This window comes from Triturus cristatus, chromosome 7, assembly GCF_964204655.1.
Source record: "Triturus cristatus chromosome 7, aTriCri1.1, whole genome shotgun sequence".
Classification (NCBI taxonomy): domain Eukaryota; kingdom Metazoa; phylum Chordata; class Amphibia; order Caudata; family Salamandridae; genus Triturus; species Triturus cristatus.
This window is the reverse complement of record NC_140590.1, coordinates 1,024,067,542-1,024,078,724: the sequence shown is the minus strand read 5'-3', so window position 1 is coordinate 1,024,078,724 and position 11,183 is coordinate 1,024,067,542.

Sequence of the window (11,183 nt, the reverse complement as noted above, 5' to 3'; positions counted from 1 at the left end):
TGGCAGCGGTGATCCTTACTCACAGCCTCAGTCACGATGACGGCTCGGGCCACAAACAGCAATACAGCACCGTGAACGATGTTTCACGCTGCGGGGGCAATGCGATCACGGGGCACCTCGTAAACAGTACCACGGACCACACGGCAGTGTCAGGCGTGCAAAAGCACCACCCACACAGTGTCGCTGAGACACAGTCCTTAGCTTCAAGTAAGCCTTTAGCACGTTGCGGCTCGGGCCCGTGGCAGCGATCTTTACTCACAGCCTCAGTTACGATGACGGCTCGGGTCACAAACAGCAATGCAGCAGCGTGGACGATGTTACACGCTGCGGGGGCAATGCGATCAAGGGGCACCTCGTAAACAGTACCACGGACCACACAGCAGTCTCAGGTGTGCAAAAGCACCACGTACACAGCGTAGCTGAGACACGGTTGAAAACTTTTATGTTCCTGAGTTTCCACAACAGGGGACCAGCTCTCCTCGGGCCCTTGGGGACACGCTACTTCAGCACACAACAAAGGGGCATATCAGCAACAACCGGCGATAATTATTGCTAAGCGCAGTTAGCGCTAGGATAAATATCGCTGGCTAACGTGGATTTTTATCGCTGAGATAGCGTGCTATTAGCAACGCTTATCTCAAAAGCGATAAAAATCCTAGCGCTAACTGCCTAACGTGAGATTATCGCTGGAAACCCAGCGATAATCTCACGAAAGGTGGTGTTAGCTTGTTGATAGAGCCTCACAAACTTAGCCATGATATCCACCTTCCATAGGATATCATGGCTAAGTCAGTCCTGAAGCAGGCGTAAGGAAAGTAGCGATAACAGGGGTTATCGCTACTTTTCTTGCCGCTATGCTATATAGCATGGGGCTTGATGGCGTGGGGCTTGATGATAGGAGAAATGTCGCTTAGCGACATTTCTCCTGTCATGTTTGGTCAGGAATGCCCACTTTGCATCTCATTAGAGATGCAAAGCTGGGCGTTAAGATTTCATGCGCTAATGCAAGGTTTCACGCGTTAGCGTAACCTTGCTAATTAGGCGATAAAATTATGCATGGGGCTTGATGGCGTGGGGCTTGATGACGTGGGGCTTGATGATAGGAGAAATGTCGCTTAGCGACATTTCTCCTGTCATGTTTGGTCAGGAATGCCCACTTTGCATCTCATTAGAGATGCAAAGCTGGGCGTTAAGATTTCATGCGCTAATGCAAGGTTTCACGCGTTAGCGTAACCTTGCTAATTAGGCGATAAAATTATCGCCGCTTTCCGGCCGAAAACGGCCGCAAAAGCGGCGATCATTTTCTATCGCCGCCTTGCTGATATGCCCCATAGTCCTCACAAGCAGGGGAACACAGCACACAGCAAAGTCCCTTGCCCTCTCCTTAGTCAAATCAGCAAACTGCAGGCCAGCCCAAGAACACACAGCAAGGGCAGTCCTTCTCTTCAGTCTCTTCAGCAGTTCTTCTTTGACAGAGGTTCCTCTTGATCACAAAATAGGTTCATTCCTTTTTCAGTATGGATTTCAGTCTTGAGTTCAGGGGTTTCAGCTCTCACATTTATACCCCTAAATGCCTTTGAAGTCTTTGTGTTCAGGGGGCTCTGACCTTAGTCCAAACCAGACCTAGGGTGTCTTCCTGCTAGTGCACACCCTCCTCCTTTGGTAGTCAGGGTCTGGGGCCCAGACGCTCAGCAGGAGGTGGAGCCATCCTTTTGTGGCTGCAACACAGCCCTCTTCACATCCAGGGGGCTACTCCACCCCCCACATCAAACGCTGGCCAGCCTGTTGCTGTTGCACCTACTCCTCCCTGGGGTCAGGACACTTCCCAGACCCTGTAACATGTAAACCCAGGCAGGCAATATACAACCAGGCTGAGGCTCACAGGATGGTTTAAGACAAGACACCAGCCACTTCTAAAAGCGTGGTTTCTAAACACACAATTCAAAAACCATCTTCACAAAAAGATGTGTTATTACACAAAACTCCATCTCTCCATCTTATGTCTATGGGAAAATATGCTGGAAACATGGGACACAGCATTCCCCATTCTGTCCTATGGGCAAGATGGCCTTGCAACAGTGAAAAAAGACCTTTGTAGTATTTCACTGTCAGGACATGGTACACACCTCAGTACATGTCCTACCTTTCACATACACTGCACCCAGCCCTGTGGGGGTACCTTGGGCCTACTATATGGGTGTCTGATGTGCATAAAAATGGAAGGTAAAGCCTGGCAAGTGGGTACACTTGTCAGGACAGCAAGGCAGTTAACAAACTGCGCGTAGGCACTGCAGTGGCAGGCCTGAGATCTCTTTATAGGGCTACTTGTGTGGGTGGCACTATTAGTGCTGCAGGCCCACTAGTAGCATTTGCATTACCAGCCCTGGCACACATAGTGCACTTTACTAGGGGCTTTACTAGTAAGACAAACATACTAATTATGGACAACCAATTACCATAACACTTTATACAGGGAGCACTTGCACTTTGACACTGATCAGCCGTGGCAAAGTGCCCAAAGCATCTAAGCCACTAAAATGAAATCCAACACAGCATCAAAAATAGAGGAGGTAGAGGCAAAAAGTCAGGGGTAATCACGCCAAGAAATGCCAGGTCGAACATCCTCCAATACCATAATCACTTTCAGGGATGCCTTCATCCTGATCTCAGAAAATGTTTTAGGTTCACTGGAAATATGAACTCAGTAATCTTCTAAGGCAACAAAAATAGCAAACGTTCAGACTATATTGGCTTCCATGATTCCACATCACCCACACCATGAATGTTAAAGGCAGCCCCATGCGAATAATTTCTTGGTTGTATACCACAGATCATGTACCTTATTGTACTGCTGGTGCTTTAAATATGATTTATTTACCAAATTGTACCCAGACATAATCGCATCTGTCAGTTCATCAATAACAATCGAACCACCAACCCAATCAGATCATCTGTCCTTGCATCCTGCCAAGGCAGCTTTAAGATTAGACCAAATCATGGAGTGCAATTGCTTAGCTCCAACATCGAGGAAAACCCTGCAAATCCGCCTTTTGATTCAGAAGACCTGCATCAGTGATACAATAACACCACTTCAAGGCCCATAAAAATCCATTCCTCTTATGTCACTAAGTAGCTGGCAATTAACTCAGCGTAGAGAAAGTTTTAATTTCCTTGTTTATCGATTATTATACAGAATAAAGGCCAGACTTAGTCAAGTCAGGGAGCAACCAAACATGGAGGCATTTTGAGACCCCATTTTCTTGCACATTTGTTTCTGAGAAACACTAACGTCGGCAGTTTGGCCAACATATTAAATGCAGTTGCATAAATACACTATTGCAAATAACGGCTGAGTCAGATACCAATTCACTCAAAGGTGGCTAAGCAACTAAAGTTGCTGTGCTTCATTGTGTGACAGCAAAATATCTACTAATATATGGTGCAGTTTTCCTTTCTGGCTGCACCGATGCACTTTAGGCTGCCAAGCACCAATGCACACACCCATGCATCAGTGCTTAATTTGAATCAGTGGTTTCAGGTGCTTAGCACCAACACTTAATCATCAGCACTGGTGCTTTTCATGTGCACCGGCTATGGACACATTAATTTACAAGATACGTGATTTGCCCAGAATCACAGGATGTTGAACCAATGTAGAGACTCGAACCTGGTTCCCAGCTCTGAAGTCTGCAGCTCTGGCCAATATGACACATCCGGTCCCTGCTTCCATGGTTAGTAGTTGGTTCTATTTTAGGAGGCACGAAAAGGGGAAATAGGCTACTGCAAACTGCCTCCTGACGAGAGCCCCAGCACTTAATTTTTTACAAATTAACCACTGCCATGCGCCATAATCCAAGGGTGTGTGCATTCTGTTAGGATCAGTTTTTGTAATGGGAGGGAACCCTTCCAGCATAAAAACCTATCCTTTACAACTTTTCCTGCTTTGTATGTGTGCTGTACAATGCAGCACATATGCAAAATAGGAAAAAAGAAGAGAAATAAAACATTTTTTCCTCATTATGCTTGCCTCGAGGATGAGTAATTTTTTGTCACAAATCCCTGTCTACAAATTTTTGTAGATATGAATTTGTGTCAAAACCAATGGGTGGGTGCATTGGAGCGACCAAATGCCACCCATCTAATGCCCCCTAGCACAACTTTTCATTAATTCCAGAAAATATTAAAAAAAATCCTGATTTGCGCTGGATAGTAAATCCCTGCATACTACTTTGCGTCAGGTTTGCGTTTCGAAAGAAATGCAAACCTGTTGCAAAGCGTTAGTACATCTGGGCCTTTGTGTGTTTTTGAGCAGACTTCCATCATTGGTGATATAAAATGGGTAGTAACGTGCAGTAAGAGATTTGGGCAACCAAATTAGGTGCATTACAACTGCATAATTTTTACAGTTTCATTGCCATTTCCCTGTAATCAGAAGCTGGTGGCACCTTCCTGTATACAAATGGCAATCAGTTTCTAAAAGGTACTAGCACTAAAAGGTGCAAACGCTGCTTAGACCAGTTCAATCACAACATCTGTCTCTAAATATCCCACTGATCTGGAGGTAAATCCCAGCAGAAATGCTATTTTTGCTTTGAGTTTTTATCTCCAAACTCAGTACTCTACATAAGACAGCTGTCACTGATACATCAGGAGAAAAACAATGTTAGGCAAGGAGAGACAAGGCAAAGAAAGGTGCTGAATGCCAGCCAGCATCAGGATTTTCAAGATGGCCTAATTTAGTTCAGTGGCTACTCTCTAAAACTCTAAAAACTCAGGAGACACTTCTGGTTGAACTTCCTCCAAATGGTGGAGGAAATTGGGGTGAGGGATTCTACTCCATGTTTAGCATTTCTTACTGAAATTGGTGGATGTTTAGTTACCACCAAACTCTAAATCATGAAAGCAGGATCTGACTATCCAATTATACATTTATTTTTGTTAAACTCTTTTGCAAAGAAATTGGCAGAATGGACAAATTGGACAGAAAATCTGTTCTGGCTTACTTAATTGGTCACAAAGAGGATGCATTTTAAAGTATCTGACAGGGTTAAGACACTTGCTGCTCAGATCTTTGAGTGCCCAGTCATTTTCAGGGGACCATATCAACAGTAAGTTAACTCAGATCTTTGAGTGCCCAGTCATTTTCAGGGGACCATATCAACAGTAAGTTAACAAGACCTGTTTTGTGTAGTCACAGTTTGACTCATAAAGCAGCATAGAGGGTTAATGTGCCTGCTGCAAAGCACATCAAGTAACATGCAGATCGCAGATTTGTATTTTATGCAGATAGTTTTAAGTGGGTCACTACTTTTATCACAGAGGTCACTTTGTTACTTGCAGTGCGTAAGTTTTAATCCTTCTAATATACTATAGTGAGTTATGAACCAGCTTCAAGGAGTTGCATGCCCACTGCAAGGCATAGGTTTAGATCTTTATATTTTTTCTCAATATGTTCCTCTGGGTAGTACTAAAGCCTTGTTAGTACAGACAAAGTCAACCACTGTGTTATGTTTTTTTGAATCCTCACTTTGTGCTTCTCCCAGCCATGCACTCTTAACATATAATTTCTACGATATATGACTCCCACACCTTATAACCCTCATCGTGTTATGTAACATTTCAATTACATTGATTTACAAACAGGTATGGTTTATTGTCTTTGTGTGAGATGTAAAGCCCCCTGTCATCTTACATTGTAATGACTAGTGCTATAAAAGAATTAAATAACAAAACTAAATTAGTAAATGCTATTTAAATCGCTATGTAATCACTCATACACACAGATGCACCTGGCAATATTACCATGCATGCATATCCCTCACATACAGAAGGTAAAAAAGTAAAAAACCAGAGTCCAAATCTTAATTTCTATTAAATAGTTGTGAAGTGATAACAAGCTGTGTGCCTTTGTTTCCCTCCATTGCTTTGGCAGCTAGTTCTTAGGCTCCACATAGCTCCAAGGAGGATGATGCATGAACAAAAAGAGGGGTTATGTCTTTTAAATCAGGCCTTTGTTTTGGGCTCAAATTGAAGTAAAAATAAGAAAGCCCCTTTACTGCCTTCAGGTTTCTTTTTCGAAATGGAGCAGACAATTTCGAATGTGTCCCAGTGTCAGCAAATTACACCAAATCAAATTCAGCATATTTCACTCGGTCCTGCTGGATCCAGCTCAGTAGTACTCTGGGATCTGGTAGTATGTCACTTATTTGCTGGACTGGTTGGATAACAATCACTATCTGCCTACTGCACCAAAGGACCTCCTATGGGTGAATATTGCCCTCTATAAATGCACATTATGTTTTTTAGGTCGAGCCTGGCCATCGCATGAGCTGCTCTGCGAGGCATGCTGTCTTCGAGTATGGATTTGAACCCCCGCCCACTCTTGCCCATATTTGTCATTGGCTTATGTCATTGTCCTTCGTAAATGCTGACTTCTGATTTGTTAATAACCTTTTTAGTCCCTCCTTAGTGCCGCCTTGTCTTCATTTGTAACCTCCCATGAGAACTGGCCCTTTACTTCTGTTGTTACAGGGTGTGTCTTATTTAGTCTGCAAGCACTCTTTTCTTTAATGAGTTTCTCTTATGCAGGCACGACATTCGTTCCTGCAACATTCAGCGCGCCATGTGTGCTTTCACTTTCCAAGCAGCCCGAGACAATGGTGGCCCCTTCTTTGAAATGCAATAGGTTTCGCATTTACAAGAGTTTGAGCTATTAGCATTGTAAATGGCAATGCCTTTTATTTATGTGTTAATTATCAAAACAGATAAATAAAAGGCATTGCCATTTACAATGCCGATAGCTTAAACTCTCCCAAATGAGATACCTACTGCATTGCAAATGCTTGTTTAATATACGGCTCGAGACAGACTGTTCAGCATGATAGGTGACTTCTCTAATGTTCACTGAGACCCTCATTATGAGTGAACCCGTAACTCTGGGTAACTCTTGCTACTCCCCCCAAGTAGCCAGTACAGGGGTTACAGGTAACTCAGGTAAGGTGGAGCTACCGAGAGATTACAAGTGGGACAATGAGTGCACTTAAAAAGGAGGAATTGTCAGTGAAATTGATAATTCATGATCTGATTACTCAGTAATTTGTCATTGTGTTCCAAAGATTCACCTGGAGAGAGTTCATCTGCAGTGGGCACAGAACAGATCAGTGTTTTCCCATAGATCTCACATTTCCAAGGCAGCCCATGAGGATTACAAATGATCCCGCAATGAGACCCTGGCCTTTAGCTGCTCACAATTTTAAACCAGATTACCCCTTTATTCCCAAAACTCATCAAATTAGAAGAAATCGTCGAGAATCAGAAACGTGTTATGGGTTAACTAATTCATGTAGATGTAGGGTTGCCACCTTTCTTAGAAAAAAATACCAGCCATTTGTTATGTTTTGCTCTTCAGTTACAGCCAAAAGCTCTTATGTGAAAAAGTATTGGTGTAAAATTGTGGAAGTTCTTTTGTATCATGGCAAATACCCATGTCCCCACTAATAATCGTTCTGAATGGATTTAGAGAGCTCTTAATACTTTTTAGTTCCTTTCTTTATGTGTTTGCTGGTTTAGGTTTATGTTTCAGAGGGAGAATATACTGAATTTCACAGCATTTTCCATTATTATTAGAAGCCCGGACTTAAAAATACAAACCAGGCCGGTAAAAATGGCAGCCAGGTGGCAACCTAAGCATGCCAGCCTCGTACCCATTTTCTACTATATATATATTTTTTTTACATCTTTTACGTTGACTTCTTCTCCCTGAAACCGGATTCCCTTACACTGCCTGTTTTCCCCTTCAGCGAGCCCCTCGTGCACAGTTCAGGCCATGCAGCTCCGCGCGCACGTGCTTCCCAAGTTACATCAGCCACACACGGGTTCAGCCAAGGGTTTGAGCTCGGAAACTTGACCGAGGCATACCCTTCGTCCAGCCGTAGCTGCCTGGAACTCGGAGTCCGACACAGCATGTCTGTGACGTGAGTGCTTGTGGCCGTGTGTCACTAATACGCCACCGGCCCCGAGGCTATCCTTACAGAAGGAGCAGCAGCTGCAAAACACCAAGCAGCTAAGTGGCAAAAAACACGTATGAATTTTCAGACAGTAAAAGTGGTTTAGTCAGTTATAATATCCCTGATACTTGTGGCATTACTTCTCCCATTTAATATACACGTAAGCCAAACCACCATGATGGGTGCAGGAGATCACTCCCGCTTGCGATAGCGGAAGTGACGTCATGTAACCATTGACTCATTAAATATAGTATAGTGCATTGAGTTCCATCCCTTGCCTCTAAGCAACTTGATATTCAGTGCTAAAGGACGAGCAAGGAGTGTGACCTACAAAAACCAAATGTCTCTCCAAGAAGCCTATTCAATTTCTCTTCTTGTTGCTGCATTCGTGACACATGATAAGGGTATTAAGGGCATCCTAGCGATATCAAGAGACAACCCAAGACTCAGTCCTACCCCTAATTGATAATAATAAACACACAAAGAATTGAAACACCAGAATGGGAAGTGGTGTAATTTATGCGATACCTTCAACCAGTTTACCAAGAACATGCAAATTTATATGTGTTACTTAGTGGCGTTCAATGCATGGCCAATTGGCAGCTAGCTATGGAACCCTTAAAAGATTATACACAATTTTTGCATAGAAAATGAGTATTTTTTAAGTTTTATCGTGGTGTGAACAAATGTCTCATTTCTTCAGCAAATCAGGACACAATAAAAAATAAATGTTACACCACCTTAACACCTAAGCTCTAGTCCCCTACATGAATAATTATTTAGCACCCTCTATGCTAATGTCTTCCGGCGATGTTTAAATAGAACAGGATAAATTTAGAGTGTCACATTGTGTGGTTGAATAAGTCTCAGAGAAGAAACAGAAGCTATGGCAACATATTGCAAGTTACAACAGAAGTAGCGACTCCATCGCCGACTTCATCAGCACACACGCCCTCGCCTCCACGGACTACATCCTCCTCGGGGACCTGAACTTCCACCTCGAGAACAACAACGACCCCAACTCTTCCACCCTGATCGACAACCTCAGACTCAGACAACTCGTCACTACACCCACCCACACCGCTGGCCACACGCTTGACCCCATCTTCTCAGCAAGCGCCCACGTCTTCTTCCACCACACCACCAAACTCCACTGGACCGACCACCGCTGCATCCACTTCACCTTCCGGAAACCTACCACACACCACCACACCCAGCAGATGCCTCTCCGCCGCTGGAGCAAAGTCACCGAGGACCAGCTAACCACCGCCCTCGCCCAGAGCCCACCAGCAGACCCGACCAACCCCGAATCCGCAGCCCGTAGCCTCAGACAGTGGATCGACAACTGTGCCAACACCCTCGCTCCACTCAAGAAGCCCCCCAAAACACACACCTAGAGAGCCAGCTGGTTCACCGAAGACCTCCAGGCCTCCAAGCAAACCTGCCAAAAAACTCGAGAAAAACTGGATCCGTGAACGAACACCGGAAAGCTACACAGCCCACAAGAACGCCACCCCGCAGACACCACCACCTCATCAGATCCGCCAAAAGGACCTCCTTCAAAGACCGCCTAGACAACAACGCACACAACAGCAAAGAGCTCTTCAACATCGTGAAGGACCTCTCCAACCCCAGCGCCAACTCCACCGACATCCCACCGTCACAAGACCTGTGCGACTCGCTGGCCACCTTCTTCCATCGCAAGATCACAGACATTCACGACAGCTTCGCCGCAGTCTCCACCCTGGCAACCGCTGAAACCCCCGCCCCCACGAGCACCACCCGCACCAACCGCCTGCTCGCCTGGACCAACATCACCGACGACGACACCATAAAGATCATGAACACCATCCACTCCGGATCCCCGGAAGACCCCTGCCCACACCACATCTTCAACAAAGCAAGCAGCACCATCGCATCCCATCTCCGGAAAACCATCAACATCTCCTTCGAGACAGCGACCTTTCTGGAGAGCTGGAAGCACGCAGAGATCACTGCCCTACTCAAGAAACCCAAGGCGGACCCCAAGGACCTCAAGAACTTCCGACCCATATCCCTGCTCCCATTCCCGGCGAAGGTCATCGAAAAAGCTGTCAACAAACAACTGACCAGCTTCCTCGAGGAGAACAGCATCCTGGACCCATCCCAATCCGGGTTCCGCAGCAACCACAGCACCGAAACTGCCCTCATTGCCACCACCGATGACATCAGGACCCTGCTCGACAACGGAGAAACCGCGGCACTCATCCTCCTGGACCTGTCAGCCATCTTCGACACGGTCTGCCACCACACACTACGAACACGCCTCTATGATGTCGGAATCCAAGAGAAGGCCCTGGACTGGACCACCTCCTTCCTCTCCGACAGAACACAGAACGTTCGCCTCCCCCCCTTCCGCTCCGAAGCCACCGAGATCATCTGCGGCGTACTCCAAGGCTCATCCCTCAGCCCAACGCTGTTCAACGTCTACATGGCACCACTCGCCCACGTCGCACGACACCACGACCTCAACATCATCTTCTACGCCAACGACACCCAGCTGATCCTCTCCCTCACCAAAGACCCCTGTACCGCCAAAACCAACCTCCACGAAGGAATGAAGGCCGTCACCGACTGGATGAGTAACAGCTGACTGAAGTTGAACTCAGACAAGACGGAGGTCCTCATCCTCGGATCCACCCCCTCGGCCTGGGACGACTCCTGGTGGCCGACTGCACTAGGAGCACCCCCCACACCCACCGACCACACATGCAACCTAGGGGTCATCCTCGACTCCACCCTCTCCACGAAGAAGCAGGTCAATGCCGTCTCCTCCTCCTGCTTCAACACCCTCCGCTTGCTTCGCAGGATCTTCAAGTAGATCCCAACTGAAACAAGAAGGACGGTCACCCAGGCCCTCGTCAGCAGCAGATTGGACTACGGAATCGCACTCTATGCAGGAGCCCCGGCCAAACTCCTGAAACTACTCCCAACGCACCCAGAACGCATCCAGAACGCATCCGCGCGCCTGATCCTCAACATCTCTCGCCACAGCCACATCACACCCCACCTGAGAGACCTGCACTGGCTGCCCATCAACAAGAGGATAACCTTCAAACTCCTCACCCACGCACACAAGGCTCTCCACAACACCGGACCAGCGTACCTCAACAGCCGACTCAGCCTCTACACCCCCAC